The sequence below is a fragment of the Suncus etruscus genome, chromosome 4 (assembly GCF_024139225.1).
Source record: "Suncus etruscus isolate mSunEtr1 chromosome 4, mSunEtr1.pri.cur, whole genome shotgun sequence".
Lineage (NCBI taxonomy): Eukaryota > Metazoa > Chordata > Mammalia > Eulipotyphla > Soricidae > Suncus > Suncus etruscus.
The window spans coordinates 76,756,855-76,767,700 of NC_064851.1; the positions used below are offsets into that span (position 1 = coordinate 76,756,855).

General features: G+C 44.9%; 1 non-coding gene across 1 annotated transcript; it reads right to left on the reverse strand.

Moving 5' to 3' along the window:
* Positions 1-4,119: 4,119 nt before the first annotated feature.
* LOC126008068 (small nucleolar RNA U13) lies at positions 4,120-4,224 on the reverse strand. Its single transcript, XR_007495485.1, has one exon. It is a non-coding gene; the product is annotated as a small nucleolar RNA U13 (small nucleolar RNA).
* Positions 4,225-10,846: the final 6,622 nt, after the last annotated feature.

The window sequence follows — 10,846 nt, forward strand, 5'->3', positions numbered from 1 at the left end:
TTTTGGTTTTTGGTTTTTGGGTCACACCTGGCAGTGCTCAGGGGTTCGTCCTGGCTCTATGCTAGAAATTGCTTCTGGCACACTCAGGGGACTATATTGGATGTCGGGATTCGAACCACCGTCCCTCTGCACCTTACCACTGTGCTATCTCTTTGGCCCCTATTGTCCTATTCTTTCTGTGTGTGTGTGTGTGTGTGTGTGTGTGTGTGTGTGTGTGTGTGTGTGTGTGTATGTGTGTATGTGTGGTTTTTGGGTCAGACCCGGCAGTGCTCGGGGGTTACTCCTAGCTCCATGCTCAGAAATTGCTCCTGGCAGGCATGGGAGACGCCAGGATTCGAACCCATGACCTTCTGCATAAAAGGCAGCCTTACCTCCATGCTCTCTGGCCCCTATTGTCCTCTTCTTAATGTGTATTGTTAACTATGAAAACAAAAAAACTGTATACCTAAACCTACAGAAACCTAACCTTAGCCCTAACCATATTTCCTTTTTCCCTTTTTAACATTTTTTTTTTTTTTTTTTTTTTTTTGGTTTTTGGGTCACACCCGGCAGTGCTCAGGGGTTATTCCTGGCTCCAGGCTCAGAAATTGCTCCTGGCAGGCACAGGGGACCATATGGGACGCCGGGATTCGAACCGATGACCTCCTGCATGAAAGGCAAACGCCTTACCTCCATGCTATCTCTCCGGCCCCCTCCCTTTTTAACATTTTTTCTGGGTCACACTGGCACCGCTCAGGGGTTACTCCTGACTCTGCACTCAGATATCGCTCTTGATAGGCTCGAGGGACCATATGGGATGCCGGGATTCAAACCACTGTCAGTCCTGCATCAGCTGCGTGCAAGGCAAATGCCCTACCCTTGTGCTATCTCTCCACCCCCAACCATATTTCTTTTTTTTTTTTTTCTTTTTTCTTTTTGTTTTTGGGTTACACTTGGCAGTGCTCAGGGATTACTCCTGGCTCCACGCTCAGAAATCGCTCCTGGCAGGCTTGGGGGACCATGGGATACTGGGGACCATGGGATACCGGGATTCGAACCACTGTCCTGCATGCAAAACAAACGCCTCACCTCCATGCTATCTCTCTGGCCCTCTAACCACATTTTTAATCCTAACTTTACCCACATATTATCGCTGATCTAGTCTGTACCTAAAACTGCCAATTAGCCTGAATTTAACAATTGCCCTATACATTAATTTTAACTTAAATACAACCAAACCAAATGCAATCCAAACCCTAACAAGTCTATGATCAAAAACTACCAATAAGTCTAAATTTAACAAATACCCTACAATTAATTTCCCTTTTAACAATAAACATAGAAGAATCTGCCACCTATCTCCTGCAGAAATCTAACCCTAACTCTAGCCTTCAACCTCATCCTAATCAGGGGTGGCGAACAAGTTCGACACAAAGAGCCAAAATTTTAAACTGTGAGAGTCAGAGAGCCACACCATGCAGTGACCTGATAAAACAGACACTCACACAAAAGCATCTAATTTTAATAATAATATATTAGGGGCCAGAGAGATAGCATGGAGGTAAGGCGTTTGCCTTTCATGCAGGAGGTCATCGGTTTAAATCCTGGCGCCCCATATGGTCCCCTGTGCCTGCCAGGAGCAATTTCTGAGCCTGGAGCCAGAAATAACTCCTGAGCACAGCCAGGTGTGACCCAAAAACCAAAAAAAAAAAAAATAATAATAATAATAATATATTAAACACATATTGCATTTTGCCATTTTGAGTGAGGGTAAAAATTCTGTTCGTGGACCCAGAGAGATAGCACAGCAGTGTTTGCCTTGCAAGCAGCCGATCCAGGACCAAAGGTGGTTGGTTCGAATCCCAGTGTTCCATATGGTCCCCCGTGCCTGCCAGGAGCTATTTCTGAGCAGACAGCCAGGAGTAACCCCTGAGCAACGCCGGGTGTGACCCAAAAACCAAAAACCAAAAACCAAAAACCAAAAAAAAAAAAAAAAAACAAAAAACAAAGAAATTGCCCCTGGCAGGCTCCGGATATCATATGGGATACTGAGAATTGAACCGTCATCTCCTGGGTAGGCCACAAATCCCTACCGCTGTGCTATCTCTCTGGTCCCTACTATGCATTTTTTATTTAATATCTTGATGACTAATTGTACGTCACAAAGTGGCTAAAACATACCAGCTAAATTTTTATAATTTCCATGTTAAAATATAAATAATTAGCTGGGTTTTATTTTGTTTTGCTTTGTTTTGTTTTGGCCACAACCGGTGATGCTTAATGGTTACTCCTGGCTATGCAATCAGAAATCACTCCTGGCTTGGGGGACCATATGGGACACCAGGGGATCGAACCATGATCCGTCCTAGGCTAGCGCTTGTAAGGCAGATGCCTTATCTCTAGCACCACTGCTCTGGCCCCAATAATTAGCTGTTTTTAATCAAAAGCACATTTTTATAAATTATTTAATTGAAAATATTTAATTAAATCATCATGAGATAGAGTTACAAAATTGTTTATGATTGAATTTCAGTCATACGATGTATGACTTCTTCAATGCACATTTCCCACTACCAATTGTCCCCGGTTTGCCTCACGCTCTCCTCCCTTGCTCTCTCCTCTGCCTGCCTCAGTTGCATCTCTCTTTCTTTCCTCACATTTTTTCCTTTTAGACATTATGGCTTGCACAATTGCTAATGAAAGGGAACCATGCATATCTCTTTATCTTCTTTCAGCACCCATTTCTTGTCCAGGGTGAACATTTTCAACTATCATTGTCATAGCGGTCCCTTCTCTGCCTTAACTGTAATCTCCTGCTATTTGGAGATGGAACCCAGGTCAGCTGTGTGCAAGGCATACACCCTACCAGCTATTCTATGGCTCTAGCCTCCAAGCAAATTTTTGTTTTGTTTTGTTTTGTGGCCACACACCGTGGTGCTCAGGGATTACTCCCTAGCTCTGCACTCAGAAATCACTCCTGGCAGGCTTGAAAACCATATGGAATGCCAGGTTTCAAATCTGGGTCGGGGGCCGAAGAGATAGCATGGAGGTAGGGCGTTTTGGCCTTGCATGCAGAAGGATAGTGGTTTGAAGCCCGGCATTCCATATGATCCCTCAAGCCTGGCAGGAGTGATTTTTTTGTTTGTTTTTGGGACACACCCGGCATCCCTCAGGGGTTACTCCTGGCTCTATGTTCAGAAATCGCTCCTGGCAGGCTCGGGCACCATATGGGATATCGGGATTCGAACAAATGACCTTCTCATGAAAGGCAAACGCCTTACCCTCCATGCTATCTCTCCGGCCCCTAGGAGTGATTTTTGAGCGCAGAGCCAGTAGTAACCACTGAGCTCTGCTGGGAGTCACCCAAAAACAAAAAACATAAACAAAAACACAAAACAAAACAAAAACCTGGGTCGGCTGCATGCAAGGCAAACATCCTACCCACTGTGTTATCACTCTAGCCTCCAAGCACAGAGTTTTGTTTTTTTATGTTTTGTTTTGTTTTTTGTTTTTTTTTGTTTGTTTGTTTGTTTTTGGGCCACACCCGGCGGTGCTCAGGGATTACTCCTGGCTGTCTGCTCAGAAATAGCTCCTGGCAGGCACGGGGGACCATATGGGACACCGGGATTTGAACCAACCACCTTTGGTCCTAGATCGGCTGCTTGCAAGGCAAACGCCACTGTGCTATCTCTCTGGGCCCCACAGAGTTTTTTTTATATTTTATTTAAACACCTTGATTACATACATGATTGTGTTTGGGTTTCAGTCATGTAGAGAACACCACCCGTCACCAGTGCAACATTCCCATCACCAATGTCCCAAATCTCCCTCCTCCCCACCCAACCCCCGCCTGTACTCTAGACAGGCTTTCTATTTCCCTCATACATTCTCATTATTAGGATAGTTCAAAATGTAGTTATTTCTCTAATTAAACTCATCACTTTTTTTTTTTTTTGGATTTTGGGCCACACCCGGTGAAGTTCAGGAGTTACTCCTGGCTATGTGTTCAGAAATCACTCCTGGCTTGGGGGACCATATGGGACACCGGGGGGATTGAACCCTGGTATGTTCTAGGTCAGACGCATGTAAGGCAAATGCCTTATACTGTACCACTGCTCTGGCCCCAGATTTTTTTTTCCATGTCAGAAGGGTGATGTGCCGACGTCGTAACAAAGTTGAAAGGGAGGCACATATCACACAGGCGTGTGAAAACCTGATCCTCATGCTTATGAACCAGAAAAGGATCGAGTTTTGTTTTGTTTTTTTTTTTTTAATCAATTTACCACCACAGAGGTTCTGGATTTGCCACCTCTATGTCTTTGGTTAATCTTAATTCTGGAAGCACACCTGCCTGTAATTTGAGGGACAAAAATATTTCCCTCTTTGAGATCGGAGAGAACCCAGTGATCTGGAGCATGCACTGTATGTGAGAGGCCTAGTTTAGATCAGTGGCACCATACAGTCTCCTTGGCATCAAAAGGAGTGAATCTTAACACTAAATCAGAGGAAGCTCAACACGGCCAGGTGTGGCCCAAAAGCAAAAAAAAAATAAAATAAAAATAAAATCAACCTCACTTTCTCAGATTTTATGAAACAATGTCACTTACCTGGTTGGTTCTGACTCATTTCAAGTTCTCACAATCCAGGGTCTTTTTAGGAACGACAGATTCTCTGTAATCTAGGTTTAAGATTACTCACACCCAGCTGTCACAGCATGTGCTTCTGAAAGGAGGGTCTGTAGCATTACACATGCTCAAACTCTGTCAAGACAGTCATCTAGGGCCGGAGAGATAGCATGGAGATAAGGTGTTTGCCTTGCATGCAGGACGATGGTTTGAATCCTGGCATCCCATATGGTTCCCCGAGCCTGTCGGAGATGATTTCTGAGTGTAGAGCCAGGAGTAGCCCCTGAGCGCTGCCGGGTGTGACCCCCACCTCCCCCCCCCCCAAAAAAAAGACAGTCATCTAGGATAATAATAAGTCCTAACCCTTTAAAATAGAATCAATTTGGGTTGGAGACAGAGTACAGAGGTTAAGGGGCTTGCCTAGTGTTGTGTATGTAAACATTTCCATGGGATTATTATGTTACTGATCCTACCCTGATCGATGATTGTGCCCTACCTCCCACCCTAGGGTGGTACCTGATTCTGATGTATAAAAGCAATGGTCTGTGGAAGGCAGGGGCTTTTTTTGAGGGCTGATTCTGGGGTTTTTGGCTTCAGCCATGTCCATTGAATAAAGCTGGTATCTTCTGTTTTTCTTTTCTTTTTTTTTTCTTTTTTTGTGGTTTTTGGGTCACACCAGGCAGTGCTCAGGAGAAACTCCTGACTCCATGCTCAGAAATTGCTCCTGGCAGGCACGGGGGACCATATGGGAAGCCAGATTCGAACTGATGCCTTCTGCATGAAAGGCAAATGCCTTACCTCCATGCTATCTCTCCGGCCCCAGCTGATATCTTCTGAAGCCTGACTGCCTGTTGGCTTTCTACCCACCGCATTCACCTCAGAAACGCTGGCTGAATGGGGTGACAGACGCATGCTCTGAGCTGGAGGAGAGACCTCATCCTCCATCCCTCCATCAGTCAGCTCCATCAAGGGCTGATTTGCAACACCTAGCAGTCAGTTGAGCAGTTTGGTCTCCGGCATCATAAAATTTCTCTACTACCAGAAGTAGCCCCAGAATTGGTGAGTGAGACCTAAAAATGCCAACAATAACAAATGAAGAAAGAAATCAAAGGGCCAGAGAAAGAACAGCAGGTAGGACACTTGTCTTGCACGTGACTGACTTGAGTTCTACCTCCTGGCACTGCATATGGTCCCCCCAAGTCCAAAGCTCAACCAGGAGTAATCCCTGAGCACAGACAGAAGTCCTTCGCATTGCTGGTGTGGCCCAAAAATAAAACAAACAAGCAGAATTTGATAAGCAAGACTCCCTCCTACCAAAATATTTAGGCAGAGCCACCACCTGGGCCCTCTATCCACAAAACCTTATCCTGAATCTCTTATAAGCCTGCTTCTTCCATTGACCTAAAAGTGAACATTTTGCTCACCACAATGAGAACTCAACAGGAAACCACCTATTCAGATCAGCACCTGATGAGCAAAATGTCAGCCCTTGCTAAACATGGAGGATGTGTGGTCACTGGAAATTAAGCTAGTCATGCAAAATTGGTAGAAGTCACCCAGATCCACTGAATCAGCCCTGGGGCAGGGATCCCAGACCAGCTGGGACTTGCTCATTGAGGAATAGGCTGGAGAAATGGGCTGCTGGAAGGAAGGGTCTGATCTTCATCCCAGAATTCGTCTTTCTCTTGCAGATCTTAATGACTTTGTGTCAACTGGAACTAATTCTACACAACACACAGTATGGGGTTTCCCAGAGGGTAGGAATGAAGGTAAATTGCTGTGTAAGCCAAGAGCCCTTTCTGCAGCACCTCACATGGAGAACACACTCTATCTCAATCCAAAAAATCTTAATGCCATTGCAGTAATTGCTTTCATAATCATCAGCTTTGGTCCTCACCAGAACACTTGGCACAGTGATTTCAGTGACAGCAGCTCTAAACCTGACACAGCTATGGCTAATCTCAGATGACTGGAGCTGAGAGGATGTGGATGAGAGGAAGACCCCATCTTGCACTTGAATCTTCATGTGGTGGCTGAGGGGGGGGGGGCTTTTGGCTTCTTCTGAGACTTGTGGTGTGATGGAGACAAGTAGGTTCTAATCTTAACACAGTAAGTTGTTCATTGAATAAATTTGGACAAGTAATGTGCTTTTGCTTCCTTACCCCAAGACACAGTGTAGGTATAGTATCTTAAGACCCCAGATTTTTGTGAGAATTAAGCAAGGCAGCATACCTGCCAGAGCAGGCCTCCATTTGCTTCAATTTGGAATAATCATAGAGACTTTTGAGAGGCAAACAAGAGATCATCCAGAATAGCACTGAGCAGTAGGCCAGGCACTGTCTATCATTACAGGCAGAAACAAGCTTAATGCTTCTCCACCAGTCTGGGAAGTCAAGGGTTTATTGTGAAGGTTCCATAAAGAATTCATTGCTTTGCACCGTTCCAAGCCAATTATGAAGATTCATCTGGTGTGAGATTCTTATTTGTGGCTACTAGATTTTACAAGCAAGCACAAACATACTGAATTTTGCTGTGTACCTCATTTTGGTAGATACTTAAAGCCAGATAGGCTTAAAGCACTCAGCCTCCATTCAAGTTTTGCTTAAACTTGCTTGTGGATTTAGTGGTTGGAACTCTAGCCTCTAACCAGCCCTAACCTGATGAGGAAGCTTCAGCATAAATGTGTCAGGCCTCCCACCCAAATAAACATTCATTGCAGGAAAAGGGTGCTATCAGCAGCCACAACTGTGTTTCTTGTGACCCCCTGGGTCACAGAGGTTTCTCTGACATCCTATTTTTCTATCAGGTACATAAAATATTGACTGAGGTAGGGGGGTGACTCAAAGGGCTGAGTGCATGCTTGGCATATGGCAGGCCAGAACAGGCACCACAGGCATGCTCCAAAACTAAACTCAAGCAAAACAGTTGTAAGAAACTAAATGCTGGGCCGGAGAGATAGCATGGAGGTAAGGCATTTGCCTTTCATGCAGAAGGTCATTGGTTCAAATCCCAGCATCCCATATGGTCCCCCGGGCATGCCAGGGGCTATTTCTGAGCAGAGCAGATAGTCAGGAGTAACCCCTGAGCACCTCCAGGTGTGGCCCAAAAACCAAAACCAAAACCAAAAAAAAAAAAAAAAAGAAACTAAATGCTAAGCACAAAAGACCTGGTTAGGACTGACTGGGCAGTAAGGCTGTCCTGGCACTGACCAAAATGTGAGGCAAAGTCAAATGTGCTCCCGTGGCCATGGGGTCAAGAGGAATTAGTATGAGAAATGGGCAAAAATGTATTTGAAGGGGGCCCAAGCGATACCACAGCAGTAGGGCATTTGCCTTGCATGCAATCAACCTGGGGCAGACTGAGTTTGACCCCAGGCATCCCATTTGGTCCCCTGAGCCTGCCAGGGGCAATTTCTGAGTGCAGAGCCAGGAATAACCTCTGAGTGTCACTGGATTTAACTCACCCCCCCCCCAAGAAAAGTTCACAATTGTGAGCAAAATGAAAACTGATATCCTAACTTGGGATCGCCACCCCAAGAAAATAGCCAAGTTCCCCTCCATGTTCACACCTTACTTTGCACTGAAAGATAGACCCATTCTGAGAAATCAAATATGATGCCTGGAGCAATGAGAGTACAGCTTGTAGGGAGCTTGCCTTGTTTGTGACCGACCTGGGCTTAATCCCCAACACCACCTATGATCCCCAGAAACACCAGGAGTAAGCCCAGACTCTGAATGTAGTCTAAAAGCAAATCGGGGGGGAAAAAAGACGCTGACAAAGTCTTTTTTCTATTTTTATACATTTTATATAACTCATAAAACAGTGCTTGTATAAAAATTCACACAAAGTTACTAGAGAGCATACAATTTCCAAAAATGTCCTGGGTTTGCTTTCTTTTGTTGTTTTGTTACATTCAGTTTTCTAAGGATGCACTCCAATCAATGGTAAAATGCAGAAATTATGTGACATTTCATTATCTTTGGTAAAACTATGCTCATTATTTTGTCTCCTCACAGTATTAACTCTGATATCCACTTTGTGCAGGATCTGCTATCACTAGGATGTCAGAAAAATATTAAGGCTGGATCTACATGAGGCAAGTACTTCCAAATGGCAGTCAGTTTTTCAGCCCTCACCCCCACTGCATTTGCATTGTCTGTCCATCCAGCCAGGCAGGGTAATCAGTTGGTGACCTGCCATCAGGGGCATTGAGAACACCTCTCAGCAGGCATGGAGCCCACATGGGAGGTGGAAGAGGTGAAAATTAAGGCCATCCATCTCCACAGGAAATCAAGTGGCCTTGGTGGGCCTCGGATGGCCACTGCCACAGCTCGTCCACGTGCCACAAAGTAGATCCTATTGGTGGATTGATTGCTGCTGTTGTGATGGGACCCCTCCCCCAACTTAAAAAGGGCAATTGGGGCGGACACCGAGGGGAGAGGGCACACACCCATGACACAAGATAGTATTTATTCCCTGTCAAATGTTGGTTGTCATGTAGACACAGCCCAAGTGAACTGAAGCAGGATTCGAACACTGAGTACATTCATGACTATCTTCATACATTCGTTTAAAAGGTTCCTAACAGAAAATGAGGCTTGCTACCACCTATTGTGACTGGCTATTTTACTCATAACAGAAGGTGTGCCAATTCTTCAGTCCTCCCATACAAGGTCAAAACAAACAACAACAACAGGTAAAACAAAAAACAGGTAAAAATTAAAGGCTTTAGAGTGGGAGGGGAAGGAAGTGGGAGTATGTCAAGAGACTTTGAAATTTTTAACATTATGTTTTAGGGGAAAGTGAATATTCTGTAGTTTTATTGCTTTATGTGACCAGCCCCTGCAGTCCACCTGGATGGTTGGGAGGGGGCCTGAGGGCCTGCAGGTGCATCCTAGAGGGACACCAAAGAGACGGGAAAGGCTCCAAAGCATGTCAATCTCTCTTACAGAACAAGAGCAGAACTCTAAGATTTGGGAAAAGGTATTAAGGAAACCACCAAAACAGTATCCACAAACTGAACATATTTTGTTCAGAGGCATATTTTACTCCTATCACAAGGAACCAGCTGACTCTCAAAAATGCTCTAAATACTGGGGTTGGAACCCAGGGAGCTGGTTACAAGGCAAGTGCCCTACCCACTGTACTATAGCTCTGGCTCTAGATATTAATCTTCAAGACATGATTGTGCTTCTGAAGCTACAGGGTGACTTTCCACCCTCTAGAAAGCAGGACAATTTTCACATGGCTTGAAATCCTCTTGGACACTTGCAAGAGACCAGAACAAATTACACGGCCTGTTCCAGTCAGCAGGGCTGTGTGCGAGAGTCCGACACCATCTTTGGGTAGGGCATCATGCGTGTGAGCACTAGTGGGGAGAAACTAAGGCAAAGAGAAAGGCCCAAGTGAGGGGCAAAGGTGAGTCTCCCTGCGCTGGTCCCTTCTTTCTAGGCACAAAGAGGGTGAACTTATGATGGAGGTCCCTTGTTTTCACTCAAGCTTTCTAGGTAAGAAACGTGTTGCCGGTGTGAGCTGGAGGGGCTGTGTGGACCGCTCAGTCCCTGCTTATTTCTAAATTCCAATCACTTAGGCTTCAGTTTCAACAAAAGTCTTACAAAATGACACTAAAAAAGTAAGTGTACTAAAGTTAGGTTGGCAATCTTCCATCACTGAATGCTGTGCCATTCAGATATTACCTACCCTTCCCCACAAAAAAAAAAAAAAAATCACAGACAATCCTGTGACATTCACATATTACCTACAAAAAAAAAAAAAGTTCCCTGGGTGCAGGCAGGCAAAATGATGCCAGACAGTAACTGGAACTGAAGTCTCCTAATTCACACTGTTTCTATTATCTCTACATTTTTAGACTATGCCATTAGATTATTAAATCTGCAACATTCTACATGGGTTTTATGACTTCCCTGTGTGATTGAACTAATTATCTAGGTATCTGGTAAGACACATTCAGTCTGGGTTGAATTGTTTTCTTTTTCCCTTGGCATCTGAACCCCAAAGACAGGTAGGTGGCTGGATCATTTTTAAGGACTCCTGGTGAGAAGGCCACTGGCTAGGAGCAGCCTGCAATTGCTAATGCATGAGGAGAGATATCTGTGCCAGAGGATAAGTGACCAACCAGATGCAGGATAACAGACCTTCTCGGGTGCTCAAAGCAAAAGCACTGAGGGAACCCCAGGATGCGGCTCTGGAGCCCCACTTGAGGTGGCCTGTGTCCTTGCAAA